We start from the raw sequence: 17,893 nt of genomic DNA, 5'->3' as shown, positions 1-17,893 counted from the left end.
CCGCACCTGTAGACATGATTATTGGAGTGGATGCTTACTATGATTTGCTTCTCGATGGACTCATCCGTCTTGGCCCCGGCAGACCGGTGCTGCAAAATACCTTGCTCGGTTGGGTTGTTTCCGGTAGGGTCGGAAAAAGTCGACCCGATCCAGAAAGTGTTAGCGTCGTCCACGTTTGCAGTACGCTGAGTCTCGATGAACAGCTCTCCAGATTTTGGGAACTGGAATCTTGTCAGTCCTCCAGCACCATGTCGGTAGAAGAATCGACTTGCGAGGCTCACTTCGTAGCTACCACCACGAGAACTGACTCCGGTCGGTTCGTAGTCGAACTTCCAAAGAAATTGTCCGTCCTATCGCTGATGGGAGATTCGTATGAAATTGCAAAACGCCGCTTCCTCTCCGTTGAACGCCGTTTGCAAGCAAAACCCCAACTGAAGGCTGCTTACTCCGCTTTCATCGAGGAGTACCAATCGTTAGGGCATATGAAGGAAGTAATAGATGTCAGTCAACCCACACCATATCGTCCATATTATTTGCCACATCATTGCATAGAGCGTCCCGATAGCGTCACCACCAAACTTCGCGTGGTTTTCGACGCGTCCTGCGTCACGGACACCAGCATTTCTTTGAACAACGCCCTAATGGTGGGTCCAGTGGTGCAAGGCGACCTATTCTCGCTGATTCTGCGATGGCGAACTCATCGGTACGTTCTTATTGCGGACATTGAAAAAATGTATCGCCAGATCCAGATACATCCCTCGGATCAATGTCTTCAACGAATTCTTCGGAGAGAAGATCCGTCAGAGCCAATCCGCATTTTTGAGCTCTCGACGGTGACTTATGGCACCTCCTCGGCGCCATACCTAGCCACCCGATGTCTGCAAGAACTGTCCAAACTGGGTCGCCCTTCCTACCCCCTTGCTGCGGAAGTCGTTGGAGAAGACTTCTATATGGACGATCTTATGACTGGAAGCAACGACATCGAATCTGGCAAGCAGTTATGTACACAACTTCAGCAGCTGCTGGACTCTGCTGGGTTTCCGCTACGCAAATGGTCGTCCAACTCCCCGGAGATGCTTTCCCATATTCCCGAAACACTGCGAAATGAACGGACCGTTTTGGGACTCGATCCCGGTGCTTCTATCAAAACGCTTGGTTTGAAATGGGAACCAGCATCCGATAGTTTTGGTTTCCACGGTCCAAAATGGAAACAGGACATCTGTGTATCCAAGCGGCAGGTTGTTTCGGATTCTTCAAGTCTGTTTGATCCTCTAGGCTTCATAGGACCGGTGATAGTAGTTGCCAAAATGTTCGTACAGGAACTCTGGCGAAGCAAACGTTCCTGGGACGAGCCTCTTGAAGACGAAATCCAACAAAACTGGCTGCAGTTTCGATGCGAACTTGCAGTTATCGAGACGATCAACGTTCCTCGTTGGGTTGTTCCAAGCATCGATCCGACTGTCATCGAATTACACGGTTTTTGTGATGCCTCCGAGAAGGCATATGGGACCTGCATCTACATCCGTGCCGTGTCCCCCAGCGGAGAAATATCCGTTCGCTTATTAACCTCTAAATCGAAGCTAGCACCTCTCGGAAACAGCAAAAAGCAAAAAAAGATCTGTCTGCCTCGGCTGGAACTTTCTTCAGCGTTATTACTCAGCCACCTGTTTCAGAAGGTCCAAGAAGCACTGAAACTCCAAATGAAGTGCTTTTTCTGGACCGATTCGATGATAGTACTCCAGTGGATCTCATCAACTCCATCTCGCTGGAAAACCTTTGTGGCGAATAGGGTGTCAGAAATACAACATCTGACGGAATGTGGGCTTTGGGCGCACGTGCCCGGAGTTGAAAATCCGGCGGACATCATCTCCCGCGGAATGCTGCCGGCGGAACTCAAGGATTGTGCTGCGTGGTGGAATGGTCCACCGTGGCTCAGTCAACCGAACAGATTCTGGCCTCCCCTAGTCCGCCCAACATTGGAAGACTTCGCTGTAGACGAATTAGAGGAAAAGGTTGTAGCACTACCGATCCAAGCCCAGACGCCCAACCCCATCTTTAGTCTGCGTTCGTCGAATACTGGATTAGTTTCTCTGACGGCGTATATTTTGAGGTTTTCCCACAACTGCAAACATCGGAGTCCATCAAATCGGCGAACCGGTTTTCTCCTGGCCGCCGAGTATAAGGAAGCTCTCAGTGTTCTAGTTCGTGTATCCCAGCAAGAGTCGTTGAAGGAAGATATTCAAGCCATAGCCGCTAATGGAGAGGTTAAACCTAACTCGAAATTAAAAACCCTTGCACCGATCTTGGAGGATGGAATCCTGAAGGTCGGGGGTCGTCTACGCAACGCACCAGTCTCTGAAACACGCAAACACCCAATGATCTTGTCTTCACACCACTCTTTCACGAAGGTGGTAGTTGTCTACTATCATCAGAAGCTTCTTCACGCTGGCCCGCAACTAATGATCGCCAACTTGCGGGAACGGTTTTGGCCACTAAGAGTACGCAACTTGGCGCGTAAGGTGGTGCAAGATTGCATTAGATGCTACCGCTGCAAACCCACGGTCCAGGAGCAACTAATGGGGGATCTCCCCACCGAACGGGTGACTCCCACCTACCCGTTTCTTGCGGACCATTATTCTACGGCCATTATGGTCGTAAGTCCCCTCCGGTAAAATGCTACGTCGCCATTTTCGTGTGTCTAGTCACCAAGGCGGTACATATCGAATTGGTGGCGGATCTAACAACGGACGCCTTCATCTCGGCCCTGAAACGGTTCATTGCCCGACGCTCCAAACCAGCCGTTATCGAATGTGACAACGCGAAAAACTTTCAAGGCGCATCCCGCGCGTTAGCCGAGCTTTTAACACAATTCAAATCGCAGCAGCATCAACATTCCGTCAGTTCCTTTTGTGTGGCAGAAGGAATTGATTTCAAGTTTATACCGCCCCGCTCGCCAAACTTCGGAGGCCTCTGGGAGGCCGCCGTTAAGTCGTTTAAGAAGCACCTGAAAACGACCATCGGAACCGCCGTTCTCTTCAAGGACGATCTTGAAACCCTGCTCGTCCAGATTGAGAGTTGCCTGAATTCCAGGTCACTCACGCAACTGTCCACTGATCCCGAGGACCTAGAGGTACTTACACCGGGCCATTTTTTGGTCCACCGACCTTTGGTTGCTACCGCCGAACCTTCGTATGAACAAGTGCCCCAGAACCGACTTAGTCGCTATCAGTCGACGCAAGAATTTGTTCGACGAATTTGGAAGCGCTGGAGTACGGATTATTTGTCCGGCCTGCACCCGCGCACCAAATGGACCCGCCTGCGCGACAATATTGCTGTTGGAACCCTAGTACTCCTGAAGGATGAAAAATTACCACCCCTCCGGTGGTGCCTCGGTCGTGTGACACGACTCTACCATGGTGACGACGGGAACGTCCGCGTCGTCTCAGTGAAGACAGAGGACGGAGAATTCAACCGTGCAATAAGCAAGGTCTGCGTTCTTCCTGTACAACAGTCAGCAACCGCTGAAGATGATGAAGTTCTCGCCAACATGTAACGTTGCTCAATCCCAACAGCGTTTAGGCGCTTATTTGTCTGTACCGTCCGTTTGTTGAACGTAAACTAATGCTTTCTGTCGTTTCATGCTGCGCAACTGTGCCCCTTTGTCGAGATTCACCGCTCGGCTGTGTGGTCATCCGATCACACTGGACGTTGTTGTCGAATCCAGACTACGACATCGATGAACTGGCCCCACATTCCATAGTCAACCGTGTGAACCCTCACCAGGACCACAGAACGGAATCCCTCATCACTTCCGGTGCAGCAAATAAGGTTCGAAGGTTCAACGAAGTCGAAGATCAACATCAATTGATCGACCAATCAGAAAATCAAACCCAGTGAACTAGTATTAATTAGCAGATTTGAGCGCCTCGTTAAAATTTGAATTTGTAGTAGTTAAAAATTATTGAAAACCATACACTTTTCAACGGAGGCCGGCTATGTTAAGAATAGATAAAATAATGAATCACCCTATTGTACAACAGTTCAATACTATTGCAATATATCTCTCTTATCACCTATCCGTCTGATAGTGTGAGCGAAACCAATCAATAGGAGCTCTTTTGTATTCCCATCTGGTCCTGAGCGTATTGTATAACTAGTATAGAATAGTCAGTCTAATAAAACCCGTCAAACGAAGAACAGTGTTTCTCATCGCTAATCAAACCCTAATTTTCCAAATCCGATACCGAGCCAATCTAGTTCACATTTCGTACAGCTCAATTCGTGACTGAAAGCCGAAATCCAATTTTCAATATCTCGTACATATTCTACGAACACCAAACTGATAATTAGATCAGATACTGTAATACCTAAATAATACATGACGGATTTCCATATGAAAGTGAAATTCTTGAACGGTAGTTCAATACTCAAGCAGTTCTCATTAACTTTCGAATACCTCAATGAGATATATTCAATTGTTTGATCAATATATCCAATACCATAATACAGTTAACTCTCCCTTACTCGATATTCCGTATCTCGATATCGAGTTAGAGAACCATAGTAAAAGTTGGTTTTCATGGCTAACTCGATGGTCCCTTGAAACGCAGTTGCACTGCTTTTGTGTTCTGTAACTCGATACTTCCCTAACTCGATGGTCCCTTCAATATCGAGTAAGGGAGAGATGACTGTAATACCGAATTGAGAAATACCATAGTTAGGTATTAGTGTGATACCAATAAATAGTGTACAAAAAGGTAATTGTTCTTCCTCGGGTATTTTTACCATGCCGATATATAAATCATACTGAAATTATTGTTTAGATGCTTGTAGAGTGGAGTGTCAGGTGATACTGGTATGAAACGGTGAGTGGTCTTATCGTGCAGACTGCCCCGTCCCGTCAAACCGTGGCATGCCTTAGAGTACGTTCCAAATCTGCTGCCTGGTTGTTCCAACTGGGCGGGAGTAGGCTCAGATGCCATTACCTGACTTGCGCCGATCCGGCTCTGAACATAGTACCCAATAAAGGACTATGTCAGCCTCCCTACTTGCATAGATAACCATGGGATCATAAAGGCGACTATTCCAGCGGAGTTGGATAGCGACTCTTAGCAGGAACCCATAACAGATGATCCATCAAAACAAACAACTAGCGGAATGTGAAGGAGAGGCTTCTGGACCCATCAGTAATTGGCTAAGGCTCCAACCAAGGAAGGAGGCGCCCAACATCAACTTAAGAGAGAACAGTGTGGGCCTAGACACTGTGACGACGGCAGGCACTGTATCTGTGAGGTGATTGATGACCCAATACTAATCGAGGCCATGGATCGCAATAGAGAGTACCTCCAGAAACGCAGGTGGCTGCTGAGCAACTTGATGCCATCATCAAGTTTGTTAAGAGCAAAATCAATATCAGCAAGGACTTGAAAACGAGTCTGCTGGAACTGCGACCATCAGTCCTAGCTGCAAAGCAGGACTATTAGAAATCCAATGCACAACTTGGCACGGTAGAAGGCAAAAAAGACACAAAGTCGTGCCAGACTGAAGCGATTTTCTTCACAGGCAACGCGAATATATTAGATGATATTGTTCGATAAGCGATGCGAAAGAAAGGACCTTCCGAGGATGAATACGTGGCGAAAAGACGTATGGTTACTAAGGAAAAAATGACCTACACGGCCATCCTCCAGTTCGGAAGGGCTGGCACGAGCCAAGGTCCGCGATCAAGAGGACATGGCAAAAGTGGAGAGGCCAACACGTTTAAGGCCAAGAAAGCCAAGAAAAAGGAGCCACGGAATAGGCCGAACCAAGCGGTGCTTCCACAGGATCCACGGGTGTAAAACAACAGCAACCCGTGAATACGAGTCGGAAAGAAAAAAGAAAGAAGAAAACTGGAAACGGTGACCAAGGAGAATTCTGAACCGAAAACAGCGAAACGTAGGAATTTGAGCGAGGCCTTCGTTATCAAAACGGAGGAAGCGAAATACGCCGAGGTTCTAAAAGCGATGCGAAGCACGGAGAAGTTATCGCCATTTGGCGCAGATGTGCGGAGCACAAGGCGGACTAGGATTGGTGAAATGATCCTAATCTTAAAGAAACACGTCAAACAAAAGGGTGCAGTCTACAAGCAACTGACACAAGAAGTACTTGCGACGCGGTTGATGTAAGATCCCTGACTGCAGAAGCGACTCTCCAGTGTAAAAATCGGGATGAGGTCACCGATGCAGCGGAGGTCTCGGCTGCCCTCAAAGAGCAGTGTCACGTCGACGTAGCCAGTAAGGCCATCCACCTTAGAAAGGGCCCGCTGGGCACCCAGAAGGTGGCGATCAGGTTGCCGGTTGCAGAGGCAAAAAGAGCGAATGCAATGGTCCCGAAAGCAGTAAGAGTAGAGCAAGCCAAAATAGAAGTAACACAGTCGAGTTTAAACCACTGTGATGCAGCCCAGCAGCTGCTTTGCCTGTCAGTCTCGGAAACGAAAACCGAAGTTGTGTTACTATCCGATCCATATCGCATGCCAGCAAACAGCGGGAACTAGGTGGCGGATAGGTCTCAACAGCTAGCAGCTATAGGGATGACAGGTCGATACCCAATCCAAGAAGTAGTCTCTATGTCAAATGACGGTTTTGCGAAAGCGAACATTAAGCGTGTTCTATTGCCGTTGCTACGCGCCCCCAAGATGGCTAGTAGTGATAGCTGGTAACATTAATGCATGGGCAGTGAAGTAAGGGTATGCGAAATACCGAATGATTCCGTCAAATACGCTTCGAAACGAAATTCCGCGGAATTCCACGGAACTCATACAGGCGAAATTTGTATTTTGCTATTTCGTTTCGTTTCGCCAAATTGTTAAAATATTTCCACGGAAAATTGAAAACAAACGGAATAAAACGGAATTTCGCGAAATTCGAGTTTAATTTCGAACAAAAAAAGGCAAAGCGCTCGCTTCTACTTCTAGCTACAGTTAAAAATGAGTTCGTATTATGGATCAAATCGACTCATATCATGGATCAGAACACTATAACAGCAAATTATCTGCGATGCAAACGAATGGTGTGCTAGTGAAAGCATACGTTTTGGCGTTTATATAGGAATCGTCTTATCTTAGATTCATAACTGTGGCATGGGTTCAATGCCCCACAGATATAAATCAACGCTTCTAGGCATATGTATGACATTTTATTTCCTACGAACGGAACAAATGTGTTTAAGCATGTTATTGTTGATTGCGATGCTGTATAGATTTATGGTTCGCGTAGGTAAAATGGGTTCTGCGTAATTGCAACTCTATTTGATGAGATACTCTCCGTTTAATCCAACTTTGATCCATATCTGTGTGCTATCCATAACTGTGGGGTGACTGTAGTATTGACTGGTCCGCAGGATATGATAAACTACACTGCTGTCGTAATGTTTCCAAAAAACGCCTATTCGCCCTAAGTTCCTCGCGGCGAATAGCCCAGGAAAGGAACAACTGCGTTTGATGAACTACCGCAATGTTATCTTCCATAAGAAAGCAGAGAGTTTCCTCCGGGGAACATCGCGTGTCCTTTTAAACAAATCCGTTAATATATCGCAAAAATTGTCTGTACACAAATGTAAAAAAAAAGCTGCGGAGCGTGAGTCCCTGATGTTCTGGATTTGCTCAGTGCAGATTTGATAGTGCAGATTATAGATGCGCGCATTAGTTCTCTCTCTTGCTTTCCCGCTGTGACGTCACTTTTAACTCTGCATAAAAACAGCGGGAGAATAGAAGAGAAAACTAATAGCACGCATCAATTATTCGCGCCACATGAGTAAAAGCTCTCCCAAATCAACGCGATTTTTTCCGCGACGGCGACGAGAAATCGCCGCGATTTCGTTGTTGTGTCATACATGTCATAAACTCTACATGTAGCAGCGAGTGTTTGTCACTGTCGCCGAAAAAAAAATCGCGTTGATTTGGGTGATCTAAAGCCACACCTCAAATCTTCAAGAGCACAAATCTAAAGAAACAGACGTCCATTCAAGCTGAAAACTTTTTGGTTACTCGTTGGCCAATCGATCACGTATTCAGCTTCAACCGCTGTCAGGTTCGTTAGATTTGTGCTCTTGAAATTCTGAGGTATGCCTTCGATTTATATTCACCCTTTGGGGCCTGATTTTTTTTCCAAGAACTACAGTTTTGTGAACGCCTTTCAATAGTTTTGGTGCTCAAAACGCTAAACATAACAAGAAATGATGACAAATATTTTTTTTGGGAGGTGCTAGGTCTTCCAAACTGCTCTTGAGTTCATAACTTGAAGTCTATGCTTGTAATAACAACCTTGTTCATCATACAAGGTGATGAACTGTAATCTACCGTATACTCTGAACCTTCCGAGTGTTCAGCAAATATTATCAGATCATTTCGAATGTTCTAGATTATCTAACTTGTCGGGATGTTCAGTACATAAGATCTACAACGCGATGAGAGTCAGGATTTAGTGGTAATAAATTAATAACCACGAAACGAAGCACTTCCGAAACTGGTGTATTCGACAAAGTTTCCAGTCATAATTAGCGACATCTATTGGGAAGCATCCATAAATTATGTCACGTAAAAATATACTATTTTCAACCCCCCTGCTTTTTACCTTTTGTTTGAGAACAATTTGTGAAAACGTCAGTAGAGTCTAAATACGTAAACGAGTAGAAACACGTTTTGAATATATGTGTTTGTCGACGAATCTTCTTCTTTTTTCTTGGCATATCGTTCCCACTACTGGGAGGAAGCTGGCTTCTCAGCTTAGTGTTAGTTTAGCACTTCCACATTTATTACCTGAAATCTTTCTCAGCTAATGACCTTTTTGCATTGATATATCGTGTGGCAGGCATGCGCCCATACTCTGTGCCCAAGGAAGTCAAGACTCTTTCTTTTATGAAAAGATCCAGTAATCGTCATACAAATCTCGAGCTCTACTTCTTTTTTGCAATCGTGCAACACGATTATCCGTGTAGAGGCGTCACTACTGTACTGTCACAGACAAACAGACGTAACACTCTTGAGAAGCTCACAAAATTAATTCGCAAAATTCGAGTTTTCATCCGATTGCCATCAAATTTTCAGGGATTGAGAAATAACTATTAAACTTCATTTTACCATTTTACTCGTATTTTATTAACAGTCCATACGGAAATGCCCGCACCTTGGCCTTAACCCCGGCCATGAGATTCTGCACAACCTGTGAATCAACCGTTTTTTGCATGTGAACCCATACTTTCTTCGGTTCCTCGACTGTCTTCACTACCTTAGGTCGTTTACACACTTAATTTCCGAAATCGACTTCGGTAAAACGGATTGCCGAGAATCCAACAGCCGAATCTCGGTAAAATATTTGCTGAATCTCGGCAAAACTTTTACCGAGATTTCGGTAAACCATTACCGAATCTCGGTAACGTTTGCCGAAATCTTGGTAAAAAATTTGGTTTGCCGAGATTCGGTAAAATTTTAACGATATTTCGGTAAAAAGTTTACCGAGATTCGGCAATTTTTTTTACCGTAATCAAAGCTGTTGGATTCTCGGCAATCCGTTTGCTGAGGTCGGAAAAATAATTTAAGTGTGTAAGAAGGTGTTGCTTCATAATCGCCCAGTACTTCTCCATGGAACGGAGCTCCGGAGTGTTGGAAGAATTGAACATTTTCGGCACGAAATCGACCTTATTATCCGCATACCACTTTAGCATGTCCTTGGAGTAGTGGCATGAGGCCAAATCCGGCCAGAAGATTGTTGGGACGTTGTGGGCCTTCAGGAGAGGGAGCAGCCGCTTCTGGAGGCACTCTTTCATGTACACTTGTCCGTTCATCGTGTCCTCACGAAAGGTACACTCCGCTTCCCGCACGTGCAGATGGCTTGCCATACCAGGAATTTCTTCGCAAATTTGGACCTCTTCTGAGTGCGGACATGCTCCGGAACGCTGAACTTATCCTTGGCCGAGAAAAACAGGTTGCCGGGGATCTGTTTGAAGTCGGCCTTCACATATGTTTCGTTGTCCATGAAAGTATGGGTTTACATGCAAAAAACGGTTGATTCACAGGTTGTGCAGAATCTCATGGCAGGAGTTGAGGCCAAGGTGCGGGCATTTACGTATGGACTGTGAATAAAATACGAGTAAAATGGTAAAATGAAGTTTAATAGTTATTTCTCAATCCCTGAAGTTTTGATGGCAATCGGATGAAAACTCGAATTTTGCGAATCAATTTTGTGTGTGACATTCATCGTGGACACCCTTTACTCTATGCCCAAGGCAGTCAAGAATATTTTCATTACGAAAAGATCCTGGACAGACCGGGAATCGAACCCGGAACCCTCAGCATGGTCATGATGAATACTCGCGTCTTTACAGCTTCGGCTATGGGGGCCCTATATAACCTGGTAGATTATATAACTGAACTCTATTTAGCGAAAAAAAAACACTGCCACAAGGGCAGATTTGAAGTTCTGAGCTTCAGGATAGTTTGGAAAAGCTTTTGAGATTCTCAGAGGTCAATAGATTCCGTTTGAGTTGAAAATATTATTATTTGCAGCGTTGCCAGATCTACGGAAATTTCCGTAGATCTACGGAATTGAGCACTTTCTACGGATCCGTAAGATAATTCTACGGAAAATGTATATTTTCTACAGGAAGCTACGGAAATTCTCATTATTTGTTACCGACGATATCGGCAACAATAGAGGCCTGCTTAATTTGTGTTTTCAATAAGTAATTGTATTAGTATTCCCTTAGCTTATTAGTTAAAATAACTTATCATATGATATTAAATAACTAAAACTTATCCTATTGTTAGTGTTTCACATAAAAAGATTGTTAGTAATTAAAGAAATATATAAAAGAAAGCAATGTTAAGTCAAGTTGAGAACCACTGCTATAGGCTAAAATTGAATTCAAAACCCAGTTAGAGAAATCATTGTACTCCCCTCGGTTTGAAATGTTTTAAAAACACAACAACACTAAATCCTGTAGGATTGTAAGGAGGAAGGTAGTGGAGCAACGGGAGGAATGGGAGGAAGAGGGAGATAGGGACTTGGAAAAGGAGAGTGGAGATCGATCGACGGGAGCTCGTAGACTTAAGTCTGGGATAGGAAGCAAACAACAAGTTAAGCGAAGATTCCGCTGGAAGAATAGAAGTGAGTTGTTAAGTCGGACAGTTGAGTTCGTGGTGTGGAAGACTCTTTCGTGTGTATTTGCCGAGCCCACGGACTCTAACGCAACGGTGCTTCCATATATGATCAGGACTCCCCCCCCTTCAGTGGCCATACGTTAACGGCCTGCGGAAGAAGGGCTGCAAACCTGCTTCGGATCGTGATAGTTTTTCCCAGTGTATCCTCGTGTGTACGATACACATCCCCAAAGTGACCGCCTCAAACAAGCCGCGGGGCGGCGCGAAGATGACCGACGAAACGACAAATTCGGCCGTCAGTGCGAAACCCAGTATACTCTTCGCCGGCGAGCGATGCCGACGCCACTCTTTCCGACGTCTCTCCAACAAAGTCTAGCACGTGTTGCAGCAGGTACGTCATCATCTCCTCCCTTCCTCCACCACCAAATACCACGACGCTATGGGCCCCAACGAACAAAGAAATTGTAATTAACCCTTAAACACCCCACAATAGATTTATTAGATCAAATTTGATTGGTTTCGTTAACTATTGTTTGTGAGAGATTATCCCTCTGATTACTTTGGCCTTCCCTTTGTTCGTCCGATTGTTGGCAGGTAAGTGTAGGGTTTCTCAGTCCTCCCGGGTCTAACGCCGACTCTGAGGTGACTTCATAGGAGAGCTGGCCGAGGCGTGTGGACGTCGACACCCCAGGATGTGTGGACGTCCATGGGTAACATATTCTACGGTAATTTACGGATTTTTCCAACGGAAATCTACGGAATTGCAATGCCGGGGATCTCTCCCCCCGCTCATCACTTTTCGTCTACGGAATGATTTCCAAAGAAATCTGGCATCGCTGATTATTTCTAGCGCAAGCAACTACTGCTGTAAATTTCGAGAATTGAGCTTCGGGATAGTCTGAACGTCGTAGAATGTCCCAGGACATGAAAAGGCATGTGAAGCAGCGTTTTTCTTGACATAATAGGTATGTATTACCAAGTACGAGCATCAATTCTATTTACAAAAGGCATTTTAAGCTACTTTTATACTAATTATTCTATTTGTCAGACTTCTGCATGTTCAGGATGTTCTAGGTTGCCAAGTAGGACATTAAGGCATACACCTAATTTTTTTCCCTGACAGGGAAGTATATTTGCAAGGACTTTTCCGAAGACAGTAAATTTTATTTATGGTTCTCTTTATACAGCCATTTTCCGACTGCGGTCATAAATGACCGTGCCGACCCCAAAGGGAAAACTTTGATCATTTTAGCGAGAAAAGTTACTGGAACAAGGGTAGACCTGAAGTTCTGAACTCCAGGGTAAATAGGAGGGCCTGGAATATCACCAACGTTCCTTGAAATAGCCAATTGGTCTGTGAGAAGGTTCAGTGAACATGGTAGATTATATAACTTCACTAAGTTTAGAAGGAAATATTACTGGAAAAATAGTAGACCTGAAGTTCTGAAGTCCTGGGGAAATTTTGAAGGATCTGCAATACCTCAATCATTCCTTGAAACAGCATATTGATCCATGAGAAGGTTCAGTCAACATAGTAGATTATATAACTTCACTCAGTTTAGAAAGAAAAAATACTGGAACAAGGGAAGACCTGTAGTTCTGAACTCCAGGGTAATTTGGAGGGCCTGGAATACTCCAAACGTTCCTTGAAATATCTTTTTGATTCGTGAGAAAGCTCAGTGAACATTAAATAACCTCATCGTTTAGTAAAAAAAAATACTAGAACAATTGTAGATCTGAATTTCAGAACTCCGGGGTAATCTGGGTGGCTCGGAATACCCCAAACGTTCCTTGAAACAGCTAATTGATCCGTGAGAAAATTCAGTGAACATATTAGATTTTATAACTTCACTCAGTTTAGCGAGATAAATTACTTGAACAAGTGCAGACCTGAAGTTCTGAACTCCAGGATAATTTGGAGGGCCTGAAATATCCCAAACGTTCCTTGAAAGAGCTTATTGATCCATGAGATGGTTTAGTGAGCATGTTAGATTATATAACTTCACTCAGTTTAGTGAGATAAATTACTGAAACAAATGTAAACCTGAAGTTACGAACATTAGGGTAATTAGGGCCTAGAATACCCCAAACGTTCCTTGAATTAGCCTATTGATCCGTGACAAGGTTCAGTAAACTTGGTAAATTATATATCTTTACTCAGTTTAGCAAGAAAAATACTGGAATAAGTATAGACCTGAAGTTCTGAACTCCAGGGTAATTTGGAGCATCTATAATATCCTAAATATTCCTTGAAACAGCCTATTGATGCATGAGAAGGTTTAGTGAACAGGAAAGATTTTATAAATTCACTCAGTTTAGCGAGATAATTTCTGGAATAAGTGTAGCCCTGAAGTTCTGAACTCCAGGATAATTTGGAGGGCCCGGAATACTCCAAACGTTCTTTAAAACATCCTATTGATACGTGCGAAAGTTCAGTGAACATGGTAGATTATATAACTTCACCCAGTTTAGCAAGAAATACTACTGGAATAAATGGAGACATGAAATTCAGATTTCCAGGGTAATTTGGAGGGCCTGGAATACCTCAAACGTTTCTTGAAGTAGCCTTTTGATCCGTGACAAGGTTCAGTAAACATTGTAGATTATATAACTTCACTCAGTTTAGCGAGAATAACTACTGTAACAAGTGTAGACCTGAAGTTCTGAATTCCAGGGTAATTTGGAGGGCCTGGAATATCCCAAACGTTCCTTGAAATAGCTCTTGAGATTCTCGGAGGTTGGTAGATACTATTTGAATTTGTAATGTTATTGTTTTTAACCCAAACAATTACTGTTACGGTTGTAGATTTCAAAGAATGTGCTTCAGGACAGTTTGGACGTCCTAGAACATCCCAGGACATAGCAAAGCAAGTGAAATAGTGTTTTTGTTAAAAGAGTAATTCTGTATTATCTAGCCTGAACATCATTTATATTCACAAACAGCATTTCACGCTTCGTATGTACTTATAGTTCAATTTTCCAAACTTCAGGATGTTCAGGATGATCTAGGTTGTCAATTAGGTCATAAAGGCATATACTTCATATTTTTTCCGATAAAAGAGTATATTTGGGACAACTTTGCCGAAGACAGTATATACATTAGTTCATTGGTTCTTTTTTTACAGCCTTTTTTATACAGCGGTCATATATGACCGCGCCGGCCCCAAAGGGTTAAACAAGTAAGATGCGTACATTATTTTATATCGTAAAAATGAATCTAGGTTTATTCACGCTGTACCACACCACCAACTCCTCTCTCCTCTTATAATGTGACATAATTTCCTCACGAACCCCAAATAAAAAGAATGCGATTTTTTCGAATTGTTTAATATTGATAATATATCATCACAAGTATTGGAAGCAAAAACCCGCAAAGCATAGGTCTTAACCTTTTCAATTTACCGACATCAAAGTTTCAAATTTCTCTAGTTTCGCCATCTTTCGATCGATTTTGGAGATTTTTTTAGGAAACATCACAAATCAGTTATAAATTTAATTCATGCATTGCATGCATCATTAAAATTGGTTCCGGATTTAGATTCAAGTTTGGTGTGGTACCTAGGGTATTTCACAATGGAAAAGCGCAACAATTTTTTTTTCGATTTTTGCACATCTAAATCTCGAGGAAAAAAACCAAACATTGAATTTAGCTCACTGAAAGACGGATTGTCTGAACAAACATGAATGAACTTGTCAATCTTATTTTTGGTTACTCTGTGCTATGTAGTCCAGGTTCAAAACTTTTTTTTCGCAGTTTTCAAATATTTTTTAAAATACTCTCGAGGCTCAAAATTTAGTGAAAATGTGGTTTTGTAGACAGTTCTATACAAAGAATCGGAAAATGGGATAATATCAACAATCCTTAATTCTTCCAGGAATTCCTTCACAAATTTTGGAATAGGATCATTTCTCCACTATTTGCTCTACAAAATAATAGAAATACCTTCAGTATTTTCCGCAAGGTTTACTCTAAAAGTTTGCATTCATCCATATTCATCCAGAGTGATCCCTCCAAGAATTAATTCACAGTTTATGCAAGGCTTTTCCAGAAAATTTATTTGGAACTTCTAAATTAACCCCAGTAGGCAATTCTGGTTAAGTTGCTGCCACAATATCTCTTGGAATTTTTTACTCTTGCAGTTCTTTTAAATTTATCTTGATTGATTTCTTAGGTATGTGTTGAAGGATTCCTTAAAATGTAATTTAATTCAATACTCCAGTATATACTAAAGCAAATATTCCAGTGATTCCTCTGTTCTACTTATTTTTCTTCTTATTTCTGGCGTTATGTTCCAACTGGGACAGAGTCTGCATCTCAGTTTATTGTTTTCATGATCACTTATCGACTTGTGTCCCCAATCACATTCATTCAAGCCACGAAGTATACAGTACAGCAAAAAAAAAATTAAAATCATTATTCCATGTTTTATGGTATATATGTATTGGCATAACATCACATCCACATGATTAAACAAATTGTAAGGTATTCTAATAATTAATTAATTTTGGGCTTCACTGAATATTTTTGAGATTGGTTTAAATGTTTGTATCTGCTTATCGATCCACTTCTTAGTTGTAACATTTAAATTATACCCACTCATTCCCTTGTGTGAATGTCAGAAATGTTGAAATGAAACCTTATAAAGTTATTACAGTCAACTCTCCCTTACTCGATATTGGAGGGACCATCGAGTTAGGGAGGTATCGAGTTACAGAACACAAGACCAATGCAACTGCGATCCAAGGGACCATCGAGTTAGCAATAAAAAACAACTTTTACTATGGTTCTCTAACTCGATATCGAGATACGGAATATCAAGTAAGGGAGAGTTAACTGTAAGAAGATTTCAAACCAACAAAAGTCTTACCAAAACATGTAAGGATTCTGCTGAACAACACTAAGGTTTCCATATGCTATAGGATTTAAAAAGACGTTGTTTAAGCCTTTTGTAAAATATTCAGCTTTTGACAAGAAAAAAAAAACATAAACGTGTATTCCGCGAAACAAACTCAAAAATTTCGTTTCGTTTCGAAAAATTCCGTGAGATATTTGATTTCGTATCGAGTTACACGAAACATTTTTAAATTTCGTTTCGTTTCGTCATTATCAGCGCAAGATATTCCGCGTATCGTTTCGTTTCGTATCGACAAGGAAAAAATCCATATCGCATACTCTTACAGTGAAGGGGGGTAGCCGCATTAAATGTAGAGCTGGCAACTGTAGGTACAGTGGCCATTAGTGTGGGACAAAATTTAGATTCTCGCTCCAGTCCACATTTTGGATTGCATTAAGGTCCCATAACAACTGTGAAAAATTTCAGCTCGATCGGAGAAACTATATTTTAGCGCCAGCCGTTCAAAGTTTGTATGGGATTTACTATGGGAATACTTACTTTTGCAAAGAAAAATCGCCAGAGGTTCCCATTGATCTCTATAAAAATTCTGAACACAGTCCTTGATAGGTATTTTTACGACGAAGAATATTGCCGAAGACCGCCAAACAATCCGACAAGTTATTCAATGAAAACCTATTGGCAACCCGACGTTGATTAACACGTAAAGGAATAACAATAATAACAAAAAACGGGCAAAATTTCCGCATAGTCTATGCTTGATAACTTTTTTCACAAGCATCGGATTGTTTTGCGGTCTTCGGCAATGTTGTTCATCGTAGAAATACCTATCGAGGGCCCAGATAGCCGTAGCGGTAAACGCGCAGCTATTCAGCAAGACCAAGCTGAGGGTCGTGGGTTCGAATCCCACCGGTCGAGAATCTTTTCAGGTTGGAAATATTCTCGACCTCCCAGGGCATAGAGTATAATCGTACCTGCCACACGATATACACATGCAAAAATGGTCATTGGCATAGTAAGCTCTCAGTTAATAACTGTGGAAGTGCTCATAAGAACACTAAGCTGAGAAGCAGGCTCTGTCCCAGTGAGGACGTAACGCCAGAAAGAAGAAGAAGAACCTATCGAGATCTGTGTTCAGAATTTTTATAGAGGTCAATGGGCGGCCTCTGGCGATTTTTCTTTGCAAAAGTAAGTTTTCCCATAGTAAATCTCATACAAACTTTGAACGGCTGGCACTAAAATATAGTTTCTCCGATCGAGCTGAAATTTTTCACAGTTGTTATGGGACCTAAATTCAATCCAAAAAGTGGACTGGAGAGAGAATCTAAATTTTTCATATAACCGTGTCCCAGGCTAGTGGCCATCTTCAGCAGAAATGGTGCAGAATTGATTATCGACGTAACATTCTGTAGACCTTACAGCAATCATGAACTGGCGCATTGATGACGGTTACACTTATAGCGATCATCAAGCGATTCGCTGTTGTATAATGTTTGGCGGATGGAGGGCAAGGCAATGTAACTCGACCCAAGTCCCAGGTTCGAAAACTGCGCGCTTCGACGGTGAAGTATTCACTGAAGCCCTAAGGCTCGAACAAAATGAAGCTGAAGTAGAAGAATCCAAACTGCCAGATTGGAAGGAATTGGTAAGCTTCTTGAAGAATCTTTGCCGCATTTTGGAAAACTTGGAGTGCCTACACAAAAGCTGTGGTACTGGTTCTTCGAATCGCTCTAACCCCATTTCGTCTGCCTCTAGACCTCGTACTTCACCGTCCAACCGTCCCATTGTTGCGGCTGCTGTACGTGATCGAAGCAAAATTAACTGCTTTGTGTGCCGACATAATCACTATATCAACCAGTGTGAAGAACTTCTAAAACTGAATCCCCAACGTGCTTCAACTGTC

The sequence above is a fragment of the Aedes aegypti genome, unplaced genomic scaffold (assembly GCF_002204515.2).
Source record: "Aedes aegypti strain LVP_AGWG unplaced genomic scaffold, AaegL5.0 Primary Assembly AGWG_AaegL5_hic_scaff_1394_PBJ_arrow, whole genome shotgun sequence".
NCBI lineage: Eukaryota > Metazoa > Arthropoda > Insecta > Diptera > Culicidae > Aedes > Aedes aegypti.
The sequence above is the reverse complement of the archived record's forward strand: the minus strand, read 5'-3'. Positions refer to the sequence as shown.